At 47.9% G+C, this 16,237-nt stretch overlaps 1 protein-coding gene across 18 annotated transcripts in view; it reads left to right on the top strand.

Annotated features, from left to right (window-relative positions):
* The first annotated feature begins 597 nt into the window (after positions 1-597).
* The window catches only part of LOC144124579 (coiled-coil domain-containing protein AGAP005037), a 489,877-nt gene continuing 474,237 nt past the window's right edge, over positions 598-16,237 (top strand). For all 18 annotated transcript variants that reach the window (XR_013313234.1, XR_013313233.1, XR_013313235.1 and 15 more), the window contains exon 1: positions 598-722. The gene's annotated coding sequence lies outside the window, so the exon portion shown is untranslated. The remainder of the gene's footprint in view (positions 723-16,237) is intronic.

Genomic DNA, 16,237 nt, shown 5'->3' with positions numbered 1-16,237 from the left:
GTGAAAAGAGCGGCTCCACGTGACTCGATGCGTACCAGGCCGCCGCCGGTGGACGTCGTGGGAGGTAAAGGGAAGGAGCGCGCCGGAAGGGGGTCAGTGTCCTGGGTCCGCGGCAGATGGCGCCCTGGTTCCACTCCGGTGGTGGGAGGGAAGGGGAAAAAGGCGGGCCCGGGCCCAGCTCCTTCTTTAGCGGCCTGCAATGGCGGCGTCGCCACCGACGTCGCCTCGGGCCTTAGCCGGTCTTGACTCCCTCGCCCTCTCCTCACTCCGTGCCCTTTTCCTCGCCGCTGCTTCCCGGGCCACCGGCGTCAGCGAACAGCGGCGGCGCTGGGCCTCGCTCGGGATTCTGGTGCCTTCCCCTTTATTTTTTTCCCCTCCCGCGATTCCCGCGGCCGCTGCGGCGCGCTGCCGCACGACATCCCTGTGGCCAGCGGCGCGCTCCCTGCTAAACCCTTTTCTTTTCCCTACTCCCCGGTGGGGAGTCGTGCTGCACACCGCCGGCCGCGGCTGACGCCTGCAAGCCGCAGGCCGCGCAGCGCGGGAAAGAGGCACCGGTCCTTGGTTCCCTGCAGACACCTCACGACGCCGCAGCGGGCGGTGAAGACTCTCTGCTCGGCTGGTTTCCGCGGATATACGTGCATGTTCTTCCCGTGGCCGGCGATATCGGCGCGCGGCCGCGACCGCTGACGACGCCGGGACCCATCAAGAGGCAACCACTGCAGGTGAATAGTGCCTACTTCTTCCTGTTCTCTTCCAGAAATGCGTGACAGGCTTCCGCTTCCCGTTTACGGAACTGTGTGGAAGCGCGCCGTGCTCGCCAGAGTCGTGCGCGTCTTCTAGCCTGGGACCAAGCCAGCAAAGCGGAAGCTGCGGTATGGCTAGTTGAGTGCATGTGCCGGTATGCGACGCGGATTGCATTCCTGCCAGTCTCTTGGCTTGAGAGACAGGAACCCCAACCTCGGTGCGGGAGCCTAGGGCTCTTTTATAGTTCTGACCCTCCTCGGCCTGCAGACGCAAGTGGAGATAGAGTAGTGGCAGCACTCAGCGGCACCAACTGAATCGGCTCCTTGGTTGCATGCGAAGATCGACAGCCGGGGATGACTGCATGCCGCCGCGGTGGCCAACCGAAGCCGGCACATGCCCCGCGCGGCGGATGCGCGCAGAGTGCACTGACCCCTCCCTCCCTACCGCCGGTCGCAGTGGGGGAGGAAAGGGCATCGTCTTCGTCCTTTCATTCTCTCTCGGTGGATGCGACCCAAGTCGGCGGCTGGTTTTGACACGCTCGAGTGTTTGCAACGTGCTTTATGTAGAAGCCTAGGCTGGCGGCTTCCTGAGCTGCTCGTTTAGCCACTATTCAGGCTTTAAAAAAAAAGCTAAGCGTCTAGGCGTCAGCTTGTTGCTAGGAGCACAAGTAATCAAGAGTGGCTGGGAACAAAAGGCACAACGGTGCTTGCCCACACTTTTGTTAGCTGCAGGCATTTCTTGGTCATTGGGCAAAGCAGCAAATCTCGGAATACTTCTGTTATGCGCGACGTTCGGTTATGAAGGCTGGGATCATGAAATGTATAAAGAAGAAAACGCAAGTAGGAAGAACAAGACCTCAGTGATGTTCGTCATTAATGCGTAAATAGCATCGGTTAATGAGGCAGCGCGGAGTGGAATATCAGAGTTGATCGATGTCAGCGGCATCTAAACAACTCGTCTAGTCATTCATTTCCGCTTGTGTCTTTCTCTTCTTTTTTGTTTCGTGCTAAACTCGTGTTCGTGCTAAACTCTGTCTACTGCCAGCGACACTCTCGGAATGAGAGTTCGCGGTCGATCACGGTCCGTCTGTCATAAAAGCGCGTTCCCAACGCCAACGCTGGAACTCCGCATTTGGGCGTGGCCTTGGGCGGGCTCTCCGTTCACTCACCTGTTTGCTCGGGCGCCAATTTCGGGATGCGCTGCTCTAATGACCTGCCGTCGCGGACGCCATGCTCCGCAGAGGAGCGAGCCCGCGCGATGCGCTCTCTTGCGCTTCGTGCGACCGCTTCGAGCCGCGCTTAATGATGCGGGTAACTAGCTGCGTTTGCCAGAGTGGAACTTTATATTTCCTGGAGCGTATGACCATCGTTGTTCGCATTTCCTGCGGAGTACACAAATGTGGTGGCGACACTCAGCGAGTTCAATGTCCGTACTTTTCTGCGCTGTTTTAGTGTTCGCGTAGTTGCAGCGTGAACCCCCTTTTTACCCCGTGCGTTCGTAGTCTCAAAGCCTGCGTTAGTAGTTAATAATTGTAGTTCTCTCAGCAGAAGCAGCGGGCGCAAATGTGAGGCGATGTAGCAACGTGCAGCGGCCGCGTCGATTGAGTAGCTGCGCCTGCGTCTGACGATTCTGTGGTTCTGCGATGTTTACTCTCCTGCAGTGAGGAGTAGGATTACTTGAACGTCCGTTGCGAGCATGTGCAACCGGAACGAAACGTCGCCGCTTGCATCTGTCATTTGCGCTAATAGCGGGCGGCAGTTACTCTAAGGCGCACAACAGACTGCTGCAAAACCGTATTTCCGGAATTTGTTCCACTCTCATACTCACAAGCGAAAAAAAATAGAGAATGCATAATAAAAAATTTTAATGATATGCTCAAGAGTCCTCCCTAAATTCGCCTAGTTATACTGTGTACAGTGAGAAAACCATCTTGTTTGTCGGGGCGCATATGAATTAAACAAAGGAATTCTTTTCCTTTCTCTATTTTTAGACATTGATCCCTCTGTATGACAGAATCCGCTTCAGAGAAACATTCGTCGCGCACTGCGTCTGAAATAGATAAACACTTATTTTTTCATGTTAGACAGGGAAAGGTTCCGAATTTGCTTTGCCGAACACGCCTCCTTGATGTGCGGGCTTCACGTCTGCACTGTTTCGGGATTGGCGGGCTCACATGCTGAAACCATTGATTGGGCCGAACATGTCTCATTGGTTTGTCGGTGCAAGGCTTCTGAGAGGCCTCTTTAGGACTGACTGTCTGTGGGCTTTCACTGCTTGGCCGGCTGCTCTTCTGCAGAGGTGTTTTCTGGATTAAATAAAAAGGGGACTAAATCAAAATGATTTTTTTCGGCAATTGCTCTTGACACTTCAGGCGTATTCTGAACAAATGTTGTAAAGAGGAAAATAATTAAAACGCGAGGTGTGCCAATGCAGCCATTTTCTTGTTCTTGTGCGCATTGGGCAGAAACTCAACACAACATCTAGCTTGTCGACACCCCACATGAATTTCAATTTGACGGTTGCTTTACGTATTTCACTGCTGACGTGAGATTTTGGAGCTCCACCCGGTCTTCGGTCTGAACCAGCTTCACCAATGCTTCCGGTGGTTGTAGCCATGTTGACATTACCATTACCTGGGGTACAAGGTCTCCTTTTTCAGAAATCTCGTCCGAGCTTCGTTCTACTCCTACCTTCAGCAGTTTTTTTTATCTTTATTGAACAACCATGAAAGCGATTCGCAGTCACACTGCCTGTTGCTAAAATTCCCACCTGTTTGATTATGGGAAAAGTCACCGCCAGTGATTGGCTGTTGATCTCTATATGAAGAAAGCTTCAGAGCTCGAATCATTTCCTCCTTTCAGACACGCGATCCTGAATACCTACAGTCAATAAGAGCATTTAGTGCAGTATTAGCTCACTAAAACGGCACATCGTCACAAGGAAATGGCACTCGCAGATTTTGGGCATTAAGATGCGACGCCCAAAGCAGTGAACGTCAAACTTGAAAGTTCACCGCAACACCGTTACTTTGTCAACGAAAATAAAAATCCAAGCGTTGTTCACACATTGCCTTATCTGCACCTTTCGCGTGTTAAATTGCGTCATAAGCCAACAGTTCCAAAGAGACCGTGCGAAAATACAAATTCGAAATAGAGAATAGAAAAGGGAGTGCGCCAGAGGACAGCTTACTGCCTGTGTACTCCTTTCTGTCCAGAGTGTAATTTCTGTTCGGGGACTCCTCAGCAGGAATCGGTAGGTTTTGTCACCACGTAAAAAGGAGACGGGAACGGGGATTGAATAAAAGTACGACGAGAATAAGACACAACCGGGCTACGAGAAAGGTTTATTCAGCCAGAGGAAAATTGCCCTGGATAACAGGAGAACGACAAACAACTGCTGGAAGCAATTGAATGCCGTGCGCGAAGAGGCAAAAATCGATGAGATCAACCTTGAAAATTAATCTCTGATCTCAACAAAAGGAGAGAAAAAAGTTCAAATGTGGGTAAAAATAAACATGCATGCGTTGGCACTCATTCCCGAGCGCAATAACGCCCCTTCAGTAAGAAATACTTTCGCGCCCGTCACATATGACGTACAGAGAAAGCAACAGCGAATGATGCAGCGCCTCTTGTGGCTTGAGCAATAAAATATCTCAAAAAGGCACGCGTAATGTCAGAATACAGACTCTTGCATTCTGGCTTTTCGGTATAAGGGAACTCCTCCCCGGATTTTGAAACACTGCAACCGCTGTGCTGGGATTGGCGCAAGATGTTCTCTTTCCCACTTGGCGGTCGAATGCCGGTTCTCCATGCGAGTATGTAAGCAGGGGCTGCTGAAGCGAGTACACAGGCGAGAATTTGTTGGGCACGCGAGTCTGAAGGACTAAGAATCTGGAAGATAAAAGCACGGGCGCAAAGACGTCTGGCAGAGCTCGAAAGAGCAATTTTAACGCGCTTATAAAGAAACCGAGAAAAAGGAAGGAGTGGGTAAACTCAGCAGACCAATCAAAGCCGCTCCAAGTCGGAAAGCGATCAACTCGATTTCTATGCAGAATGCCATTTTGACCGAAAAAAGCGGGCCTGTACGGAGCGCAAGAGAGGCGGGACGTCGACGCCAAGGAAATGAGATGAAAGGAATCGAAATGGCGAACCGTGCAGTCCTGGCCTGAAGAGAAATCAGTGCAGAAGGCATCGAACGGTGGCCGGGAGAGTATAATATAAGCGGCATGATGGAGTGCCGCCGATATAGAAGACGGCGTCCACATATTCGAAATTCAATTTTCGGTAGCCGCCGCGTAGGTTAGCCTGCGGGCGTAACCCGGGGTTGAACGCCGAGAGGGGAGACAAAGTGGGCAGAGTGAGGAAGCTCCTCTTCCGACTAAAAGAACAGGCTTGCACAGATAAAGTTATTAGCCTTGTCTCTCCTGCGTTGTATTGCGAGCCACGGTTATAGGCGATTGCCGCGTTTCTCCAGAAATTGTACAAAAATAGGAAAGAATCAGTGAGAAGACAAGATTCAGAACGCGCATAGCTCGTAGCCTGAGCTCAAGCCCACATTTATTGTAGTTTGAGCCTATAGCGGGATGTAAAAACCAAGGTTTTTTTGGTATGACGGTTTCGGCGATACGCAGCACTGTGTGTCGCTTATTGAGGGAGCTGAGGATACGCAGCCTGCGGCTCGCAGCTCCCAATAAGAACGATAAAATGCGCCCAATTCCTGCATGGTGTTCAATCAACGCTCAGTGAAAAGCGCTAACATGGCGTGAGCAACACGAGAGCATAAAACCATGCCAAGCAGGGCAAGTAAGGGAGTGAGTGAGGGTAGATCGGTTTAGAAGAAGGACCGTAAAATGTCGAATGGGGAGGGAGAGGTGTGCTATGAATTCCGTATGAATCCACTGTCGCGTGGAGTTTGAATGATATTTTCAAATTGAATGTACAGTTCAATCCTTTCACGTGGGGCCATGTTTTCCTGCGAGGAATGCTTGCAAGAGAGTTTAATATTCTCGAAGCGCAGGCTTGCAATCTGTCGGCTCAGCATGGATTTCAAGATATTTGTGAATAGTCATTCCACAATACTCGTAACGAAAAAAAAGCGCTTGCTTTTGCATTATTCGCAGCACAGTGGCAGCATTTCGTTTCTGCCTATTATTTGACACCACAGCCGTCCGTGACCCTGGCTTCTGCTTTTTAACGCATTGAGCCTTCGATCTCCTCTTTGCAGGAACTGATTGTAAATCAGTTGGATAGTCGTTTATGAAGTTTTGCCTGCATGGAGTAGGAGGTAAACTACAAACGGGAGGTTCTTTGTGAACACTACTGAGTACGTAACAAGAAATCAACAGGTACATGCGGCCATCCTTCCCCGGTTCAATCGAGAAGTCGCGAGAAGGAGCGCCTTATCAACGAAAGGGAAATGTCCCCGTTTCCGGCATTTACGTTGATGGACTCTTTAAGCAAAATTAAAAAAAAACGGGCGAAAAAAACGGTTTATTTTCCTTTCATTTTTTTCTCTCTCGCCCCACAAGTGGAGAAGTCGACGAGCGGTGGTTAAAATGGGCTCACCACTGGCAGCCGAGAACGGGGGGATATCCATCGCCAAGGAAGTTCGCAATAAGCGAACCAGCCGGCGCCCCTCAATGGTCATAACGGAGTCGGCAGCCGTTTGCACTGGTCGCCCGGTGGCCATTGCCGTGAAACTGCTTTTCACTGCTCTTTCTAGTTTTTTATTTGCTTTTTGAGCTAGAGCCTCATGAGACGCGCAGTTTAGAAGGCCACTCAGTGCATCCTCCGACTCGACTCAGTAAGCAGAGGTTGGCAGATTCCTGCCCTACTCTATATGCGTGTCGCTCAGGTAAAATATAAAGAACCGAAAGAAGAGTAGAAAATTATGGGGATACTTAAGCTCAGCCGTAAGGGCGTGACTCACAAGCGTTAATGATTCTTTGTTACTTTCTTTCCTAATTAGCACCTCTTTCTAACTGCATGCAGTCATAAGCATACATTAGCAGGCATTCTATACCACGTGATACACCACAACACACACAAGTTCTCCCTTTAACCAAGTCGAACGAATGTGCCTCAATGCCCTAGGAGCAGCGTGTTTGAGTCGCAACCCAAATCATGGGTTCGGTTTTCATTATTACCTCATTTTCTAGCATAATTAGTTCACTGTACGTCGTTACACGCCATAATGATATTTGAATCATGCGAATACCTAATCATCATCATCATCATGAGCCTGACTACGCCCGCTACAGGACAACGGCCCTTCCCTTATCCCTCAGATTAACTTTGTCCTTTGCCAGCTGCGGCCACCGTACCCCGCAAATTTCCTAATCTCATCCGCCCACCTAACCTTCTGCCGCCCCCTGCTACGCTTGCCTTTTCTCGGAATCCACTCCGTTACCCTTAAGGACCAGCGGTTATCTTGCCTTCGTATTACATGCCCTGCCAAACCCCATTCTTCCTCTTGATTTCGACTAGGATGTCATTAACCCGCGTTTGTTCCCTCACCCGCTCTGCCATCTTCCTGTGCCTTAAACTTCCTGTGTCTAACGACCTCATAGTCACACATTAACTCCAGTTTTAATCATTTTCAATCCGTAGTTCACCATGTGACGTCACAACCCTCTCGTCCAATCCTAAATTACTGTGACAACGCGCAGAGCTTTTCCTCCGATCTTCCGCTCTAACGCTGTCGCGTTAACGTGAAAGACACTCTGAGCACCGAAAAGCTTGTCTAGTCTTGTGGGGATATGATAGGGTGCATATTATAGAAATTTAACTGAGGTACCAGATTATGACAACCGTTAATGTCTGAATGAACTAGTAACGGGTTCAGTTGTCTATAGAATGCTCTACCTAAACAAAACTGCACGAAGAAAATCGTGCATGCAGCCGGTATCGAAATCAACGAGCATGGCGTGCCGTCCCCGAAAGAAAAGACATGTTTTATTCACTACGTTCGTAATATATAAAAAAAAATCACTATAAATCTTTCACTTTAAAGAACACTTATTTTTAGCATATCAAGCTCCTTACTAGACGCTGCATTCTATATAAAAATGCTGCTGAGTTATGCTTTTTGTTTGCTGTATATTTTCATTCTGCAACGGCGCTTTTGGTGTATGTCGGTTGCGTTATATTACGTTCCACCGTCACCACCGCCTTCCTCTTCCATCCCCCGATTTTATTGCAACAAGGCACACCTCCGTTAATCATGCCCGATTTCTAAGCTTTCGCTCAATGCACCTTTCCTCATTGTATACATGGCGTATTGCTGTATTGCAGTGTTTGTTAATATTTCACATCTTTATGCTTGGCACGTGTTCATAGCAAGCGTTTTGCCCAGAAGTCATTGATGCAGGGGCTGTGGCTCTCTCAAGCCTCGCTTAGTGTCTTTTACCCGAGCCTCCTCATTACCCTTAATGAATGAATGAATGAATGAATGAATGAATGAATGAATGAATGAATGAATGAATGAATGAATGAATGAATGAATGAATGTTTTTAAAGCTCGTGTTGCTATCTTTAAGACCTTCCAATTTTTCCGCAATTTCACGTGTAGAAGCAAATGATGACAAAAATGCGTGTAGCCTAGAAAAGTTCCACAATATTTTTTGCTCCTTTCGTTTGGCGTCAAGTTTCATTTTCGAATTCAATTGTCGTTAACACTGCACAGGGCATAATTGGTTTAATTTGTTTTATTTCTGCCCATTTAGACGCCTGAGCACAGCTTCTCCATTTTCGAATGTACCCAGTCACTGACATCGTTTCAGTATCCGGGCCTTAACGTCGCCTGGAGGATCCCGGTTAAAAGGTTCTATTGGTCTTAGACTCAAAACGTCGACATGCCGATCAGTCCGCGTACCAAGAACAGTAAAGCAAGGCTATAGATGAAATAAAGAAAGCAAACGAAAAGATCCCACAGAAAGGGCATCCACTTCCGTCCCATTCTGAACACTTTTAGCGCCTCCGACGCCATTTTATACTCCTCAGTTGACTCTAAGCAGGTTAGAATGAGGATTTGATACGGCTGTGCAGTAAGCACGTCAAGTGGCCAGCTGTGCTAGGCGCAATGCTTTTGTCTTGAGCTTCGAAAGAGACGCTGTTTCGTTGCAGCACATTGCCAGAGGTGTCTTTTGAGCCATTTCACATTCTTCGAGGCTGCCCGGAAGTCTAAGCTTTACAAATAAAGGCCACAGTCAGCAAGAAATAACCTAAACGCATGTTTCGTGCTCAAATAAACACAGTTCAGTTTTTAAGCTCATTGACAGGAAGCCCCAAGTGTTCCTGCGCCGGGGTGTTCTGTCAACTGTCAGTAAAGAGGTCATTAAAAAGACCATAGATAGAGGACGACACAACGAAGAAGAAAGCTTTCCCTGTGGTCTTCTTAATAGCGCGGCATCCAATTTTCAAAGAGTTAGTTACCAACTAGCACAGTAACAAGTTCTACTAAAGAGTTCTAGTGCTACTTCATATATTATGAGGAGGTCACTTAAATTTCATCAACATCCAAAATTTAGTCCTTTGCACGCAGCTTGAGTTGTCAGACAACTATCTCACGAGTTATTTTAATTATTATGATTACCGCTCAATCACAACACTACATTGGTGCATGTGCGTGAGTGCGGAATGATCAAGACAAAGTTGAAGATTTTTGCATATGATGGAGAAGAATTACTGCACAAGTATTCTTATTTACTAGACATGCCTCGTATGACTAAGGCGCGTGGCCGAGCTGACCCCTGCTGGGCTTGCAGCTCTCAGCTGCTATGTACACCAGTTCCGTATGTGTTTTGAAGCTGCGATAGAAACTGCAGGCATTGTTTGTGTTTACAGCGGCACCTGTTCGACGCATACTCGGCTGCAGTTGATTAAAAGAAAAAAAAGACGAAAAAGGAAATAGACGGCATGCAAGCCGGGAAAGGAACTCGTGCCTACTGGGTCGGGATGCGGGCTCTCAAATGACCGCGCCGTAGAAATAAGAGCGTAGTGGAACCAAAAGGCGAGATTCGGTTGTGGAACAAGCTGCCGGTTGCGCATGTCCAGAAACTCTGGACAAGTGTATTTCTCAACGGGAAATTTTAATGAGCGCAGTTTCTTTATACGTATTTCGTATATCGTAGGGTTCGGCTGAAACAGCCAACATGTACGCACACGTCCCTTCGGAAAACTTCCATTTTTTTGCGGTTAACTTTCTCATTATTGTCAAAAAACGTTCCCATTAATTGTTTTCTACGGCAGTCTTAACTACGTGATGCGAATCGATCTACAAACTATAAAAGAAAGAACTTGCTATGGATCAGAAGAATGGCCTATTATCTTCAAGTTTTGAACAACTCCACCTGACAATTTTGTCTCAATTAAAACTGTGTCCAAAAAGACAGGACTTTTCCGTGTCCTTCTTCATATAATTCTAATTGCGGTACCATGTGCTGATGAATATGCTAGCAACTGGCAATATACGTATACTCCCGGCATGCGTGCACCTGCGGCATGGTTCGATGAAAAAATTTGGTGCAGGCGGTGGAAGGAATGGTGACGAAACTGCACGCATCTCAATGATGCCACCGGAACAGCTAGTAATACCAGATTAGGTGACCCGGTTTGTGCGGCGGTGCTCTGTCGCCTTACCGCAATTTCAGTAGCACGCGAAGTTATGCGCACCTGCGACACTCGCAAGGCGCAGCCTCAAGGCTTTCCGAGGTTTATTACGAGGTGGAGAAGACTGGTGAATCTTGAATGAGCGCTAATCTACCAGAACGTATGGACAGTCGGTGACACTGCGTCGCTAAGATGAATATCCACTACATTTTGCTCGCAGTGTTTTGAGCAAGTGATGAGGCCAGCTGTCGCGCTCCACGTCGTTTTCAGGGAGCGAGAGAAAAATGCACAATGCTTTTATCTAGTATTATAAACGTGTGTATTCAATTCCCCAAGCCGTGGTTCACAGCTTTACGTGTCCACCATGCGCCATCGTGCGCAAGAAAGAGTATAAGGAGTGTCGGGGTCGTCCCGCAACCTTTGGGTGAACTGCAAAGCAAGACGAAATACTTTTTCAAGCTGATCTATTACTACCGATATGCTTGTCAGCTTTAGGTAGACCTTATTGAGAACATAAATGCAAACAAGTGGAAAGGGTTCTGTGAAGAAAAAAGGTATATTCCATTCCATTTACGAGCACATCAACGGACAAGCAGACTGTAACCAATCTTCCAGTGGCGCTAAAACGAAAGCACCGCGTACTGTCACTGCTTCAAAGGGCGAGGCCAAGCGCCCAGTATGCATCGAAAGGTCACTGTATCCCAGCGGGCATATCCCTGTCTTTGTTGCCTCCAGTCCCTGCACAAAAAAGGGCGTTCTCCCCACACGTTGTTCGCTTTAGTGGTTTTTGTCAACTTATATATTTGCAAGACTAAACCATGCATTTTTATTCTCTTACTTTGTTCACCACTGTCTATATGTGTTGATTATTTGTATTGTATTTTTTTGCTTGTCTGATTGCTTGCCGTCTTGTTTCACTCTGTATTACCCGTTGCTTTGTGATGCCTTTTTCATTTCTTGTGTATGACTGGCCGTCGTCTTGCAAACATAAATGATGAGGATATAATTACAGGTGTTCTTGCAATAAACATAAGCGACCATTTACAGCTATTTTCTATTACGAATTTCAAATCATGCAACCGTGCTTTCCGTGCGCCTTTTTACGGCCGAATGATAAACGAGTGTTCGCTAGAACACTTTCGGGATTTAATTGCAGCGATAGACTGGCAAGCGGTCTACAACGAACGCGATGTTAATACAGCTTTTGACACCTTTCTTGCAAACATAAAAAGCTCCTACGACGCGGCTTTCCCGTTAAGGAGCGGACGAAGCACGAATAGGAAGGTACGAAAACCTTGGATAAACTGTCATCTATATAATGACATAAAAAAGATAAATGCGATGTATCACTTTTTTTGTAAAAACAAGGGATCAAGAACAGTTCGCAGCTTTTAAAAAGTTCAGGAACCAACTTCAAAGCAAACTGAAAAAAGCTAAAAAAGATTACTACGAACAGCTGTTCTCGGATATACGTAATGAACCGAAACTGATATGGGATGCTGTGAATAAAATAACAAGTAGAAAGTCAAGTATCAGGTCACTAGCACCGTATCCAAACAAAAGCCAAATAACAAGCATGAACGAAAGTTTCCCGCAAGCTGGATCATGTGCTCCAAGAGCAGGTAATGATAGTGTGGCTCATGCAATCGATGTCATATAAATAACTAGCACTATCTTCATGCAGCCCACAGATAGCGCAGATATGCGGAATTTAATAGACAAACTGAAAAGTACTGCCTCGCCCGCACCCGAAGGAATTCGGCCGGAGCCGATCAAGTGCGTCTCAAACAAAATAAGTAAAGTTCTAGCCTACATTGTCAACATGTCAATATCGTCAGGAATTTTTCCGGAGGCCTTAAAAACTGCGCTAGTGACACCAATCCATAAAGGCCGCGCGAAGGATAATTGGTTTTTGGGGGGGAAAGGAAATGGCGCAGTATCTGTCTCATATATCGTTGGACACCTGAACTGCGCCGTAAGGGAAGGGTAAAGGAGGGAGTGAACGGAGAAAGGAAGAGAGAGGTGCCGTAGTGGAGGGCTCCGGAATAATTTCGACCACCTGGGGATCTTTAACGTGCACTGACATCGCACAGCACACGGGCGCCTTAGCGTTTTTCCTCCATAAAAACGCAGCCGCCGCGGTCGGGTTCGAACCCGGGAACTCCGGATCAGTAGCCGAGCACCCTCACCACTGAGCCACCGTGGCGGGGTGTCAGCGTTAAAGTACATCGGAATATAGCTGACATGCTAACTAGCAGGCTTGTTAACTAATACTGAATAGTAAAATTTTAAATATAACTATACGGCTCCTTAATTACTGAGAGGCGTGTAGCTCACCGTATGTAATGCTTATATTAGATTTTAGAATATCGAGAGCACGGTTAAGCCCCGCCGCGGTGGGCATTGCGTTATCAGGAGGTACAAGAGCCTTATGTCAAAATACTGGAAGGTATATATAGCAACTGCAGAGCTACTATAGTCCTCCATAAAGTCAGCAATAAAATTCCAATAAGGAAGGGCGTCGGGCAAGGAGACACGATCTCGCCAATGCTGTTCACCGCATGTCTACAGGAGGTATTTCGAGGCCTGAATTGGGAACAGTTGGGAATAATAATAAATGGAGAATACCTAAATAATCTGCGATTTGCTGATGACATTGTCTTGCTGAGTCACTCAGGAGGTGAACTGCAAATCATGATCAATGAGTTAGACAGGCAGAGCAGATCGATGGGTCTAAAAACTCACATGCAGAAAACCAAGGTAATGTTCAACAGCCAGCAAGGGAACACCAGTTCACAATCGGCAGCGAGAGCGTAGAAATTGTGACGGAATACGTCTTCTTAGGGCAGGTAGTGACAGCTGATCCGGATCATGAGAGGGAGATAACTAGAAGGATAAGAATGGGGTGGAGCGCATATGGCAAATTCTCGCAGATCATGAGTGGCAGTTTACCAATTTCCCTCAAGAGGAAAGTGTACAACAGCATAATCTTACCGGTACTCACCTACGGGGCAGAAACGTGGAGGCTAACGAAAAGAGTTCAGCTTAAGTTAAGGACAACGCAGCGAGCCATGGAAAGAAAAATGATAGGTGTAACGTTAAGAGATCGGAAGCGGGCAGAGTGGGTGAGGGAACAAACAAGGGTTAATGACATCCCAGTCGAAATCAAGAGAAAGAAATGAGCTTGGGCAGGGCATGTAATGCGAAGGCAAGATAACCGCTGGTCCTTAAGGGTAACGGAGTGGATTCCAAGAGAAAGTAAGCGGAGCAGGGTGCGGCAGAAGGCTAGGTGGGCGGATGAGGTTAAGAAGTTTGCAGGCAAAGGGTGGATGCAGCTGGCAAAGGATAGGGTTAATTGGAGAGACATGGGAGAGGCCTTTGCCCTGCAGTGGGTGTAGTAGGGCTGATGATGATGATGATGATGATGATGATGATGATGATGATGAAAAAAAGTGTACCTTCCCCTAGACATTTCTTTCTTTGAATGACGGCTCATTTCGCTTATGCGGTCCCACATTGTCCTTCAGTATAACCTTACTGCATGGTGCTGCTGCTTTTGCTGGACATCATGGCGATGATGACGATGATTAAAAACCGATTATTCATAAATTGTATTTGCAACAGGCTATCAAGACACTTCGTCAGTTACTCACGGCCAGTGGCTCTTTCCACGTACCGTCGGTACAGGCTGAAAGCCAGACAGCAAGAGGCCGCAAAGCGCCTTGCCCTGCGCCGCGGAGTGACGAGGTCTTTTCTCTGGAATGAGCCTGCTAAGCACCTTCATCATTGCAGCTGTCGGAGCCTGCAAAGTATTTAGTTACCGAAGGCCAGTCAGACTTCGGTTATATTTGTAACAATGTTGTCTGTCCCCAACCACGGTTGAGTTAAATAAGTTATTTGCACCGAAGCCCGTTTCCCGGTAGGTGCCGAGCTACTGAACGGGTACCGTCGACATGTCTATTAGAAGGGGCGGCGCATCGCCGCGTATAATGCCCGTCGTAAAAAATGAAGCTCGGACGAGCGCCTATTAATACCGGTCCTATCCGGTCGAGCACGCGCGGATGAAGATCACCGCCAGGGGCGGGCCGGGCGGGGGCGGAACAATGCGGGCCCGCTTCCCCCTTTCGAGCACGTCACCGCCGGCATCGGCGGCCGGGTGAGGTCCGATAAGCACGCGACCTTTGTGCGCCGCTACGGGCCGCATACGCGCGTGTGTAAGCGTCACGCCAACGGAGCACTCGCCAGTCAGAGTCCAAGCACGCGTGTGATAGCGAGAGACACCGCTGGCTTTTTCCTGACAGCAGCGAATGGCGCCTGTCTTCGGTATTCCCGGGTCAGGCAAATTGTAGTAGAAACACTTTTGTACATTGTAATGTGTCAGTACACCCATTACCTTCTACTGCAACCACGGCTGCCGCATGCAAAGTTCCTATTCCGGATAATTAGTAATTATATACATATCCAAAGGGCTCGATGCGAACAACTATAACACGACCGCTAATGTTAGGCTTAAGAGCGACGCCACAGACAGTTGCGAACTTGACCGCGTCGTTGTCCTTAAGCCTAAGATTTACGTCCATGCACATAGTACTTCGGAGGGCGCCTTCTACATCGATATATCAATACCCCTTTCTCCTATAGCTATAGAGAACCGGTGCTGCCCAGGGGCGCTGGCTGCGACTGCCCCGCTGCGCAATCCAACCCTACAGCCGCTTGGGTCTCGATAGAAGCGAGACCGCGTTGTGGAGAATAGCGCGCGTGCGTCTCACTCATAGCGTCAGTCGCTTAGGTGAGCCACGTGTGTTGATAGATAATGATATCGTGGTGTTTGCCACACACGACCGAGTCATGCTGGCGCACGTCATATGGGTTTCTTCCGTTAAGCTTGGATGGCCGTGCGTAGAGTAGCGCTCGGTCGGTTGGCGTGTTGTTGCTGTTGTTACTTCCTTAGTGGCATGGCACATACCCATGAAGGGAGTTTGACCATGGTTCAGTCCGAAGCGCCAATAATAATAATAATAATAATTGGTTTTGGGGGGAAAGGAAATGGCGCAGTATCTGTCTCATATATCGTTGGACACCTGAACCGCTCCGTAAGGGAAGGGTAAAGGAGGGAGTGAAAGAAGAAAGGAAGAGAGAGGTGCCGTAGTGGGGGGCTGGAATAATTTCGACCACCTGGGGATCTTTAACGTGCACTGACATCGCACAGCACACGGGCGCCTTAGCGTTTTTCCTCCATAAAAACGCAGCCGCAGCGGTCGGGTTCGAACCCGGGAACTCCGGATCGGTAGTCGAGTGAAACGGATAAATTGGTTGCTAGGTAATGTATGTGCTTAGTGTAATGAGTCAAAGATTAACTAAATAAGCAATAGTTGGAAAATTTGAAAATATTGAATAAAATTAGCAAGAAAATCTGTCGGTAGCTGTTAAGTGATAGTGAAGGTATTCGAAAATTTGTTGCAATGCAAAGCCCCTGTTGCTCGCACCAAAGGAGTGAAGAACCATGAGATATAGCTGCTGGGCGTCACGTGTACGCGCTTTGTTTTTTATCCTATTCCACAACTCTCCGTGTACGATGCACGGAGTTGACCTTGAAACTTTGCGTGCATTCACGGTTAACCGCAATAGCAAAGTTCCGCTTAGTCCCATATACAGGCTAAACATTTATAATGCACTTGCCGTCCCAAGAGAATCTGTCATCCTCAGAACAGAAAAAAAAAAATTTACTCCAACCCTCGTCATCTGTCAAGACGGAATGCTGGTAGATATTTAGACATTTGACTTCGCAATCACGAAACAGATACATTCGCTTCTGCAGAGTGTTTCGTGTGACATGAATCGAAGTTCGATGATTTCGCGATCATCGAAGTCGAGCAGCGCGTACT

The sequence above is a fragment of the Amblyomma americanum genome, chromosome 3 (genome assembly GCF_052857255.1).
Source record: "Amblyomma americanum isolate KBUSLIRL-KWMA chromosome 3, ASM5285725v1, whole genome shotgun sequence".
Lineage (NCBI taxonomy): Eukaryota > Metazoa > Arthropoda > Arachnida > Ixodida > Ixodidae > Amblyomma > Amblyomma americanum.
This window is presented reverse-complemented; position numbering and strand designations above follow the sequence as displayed.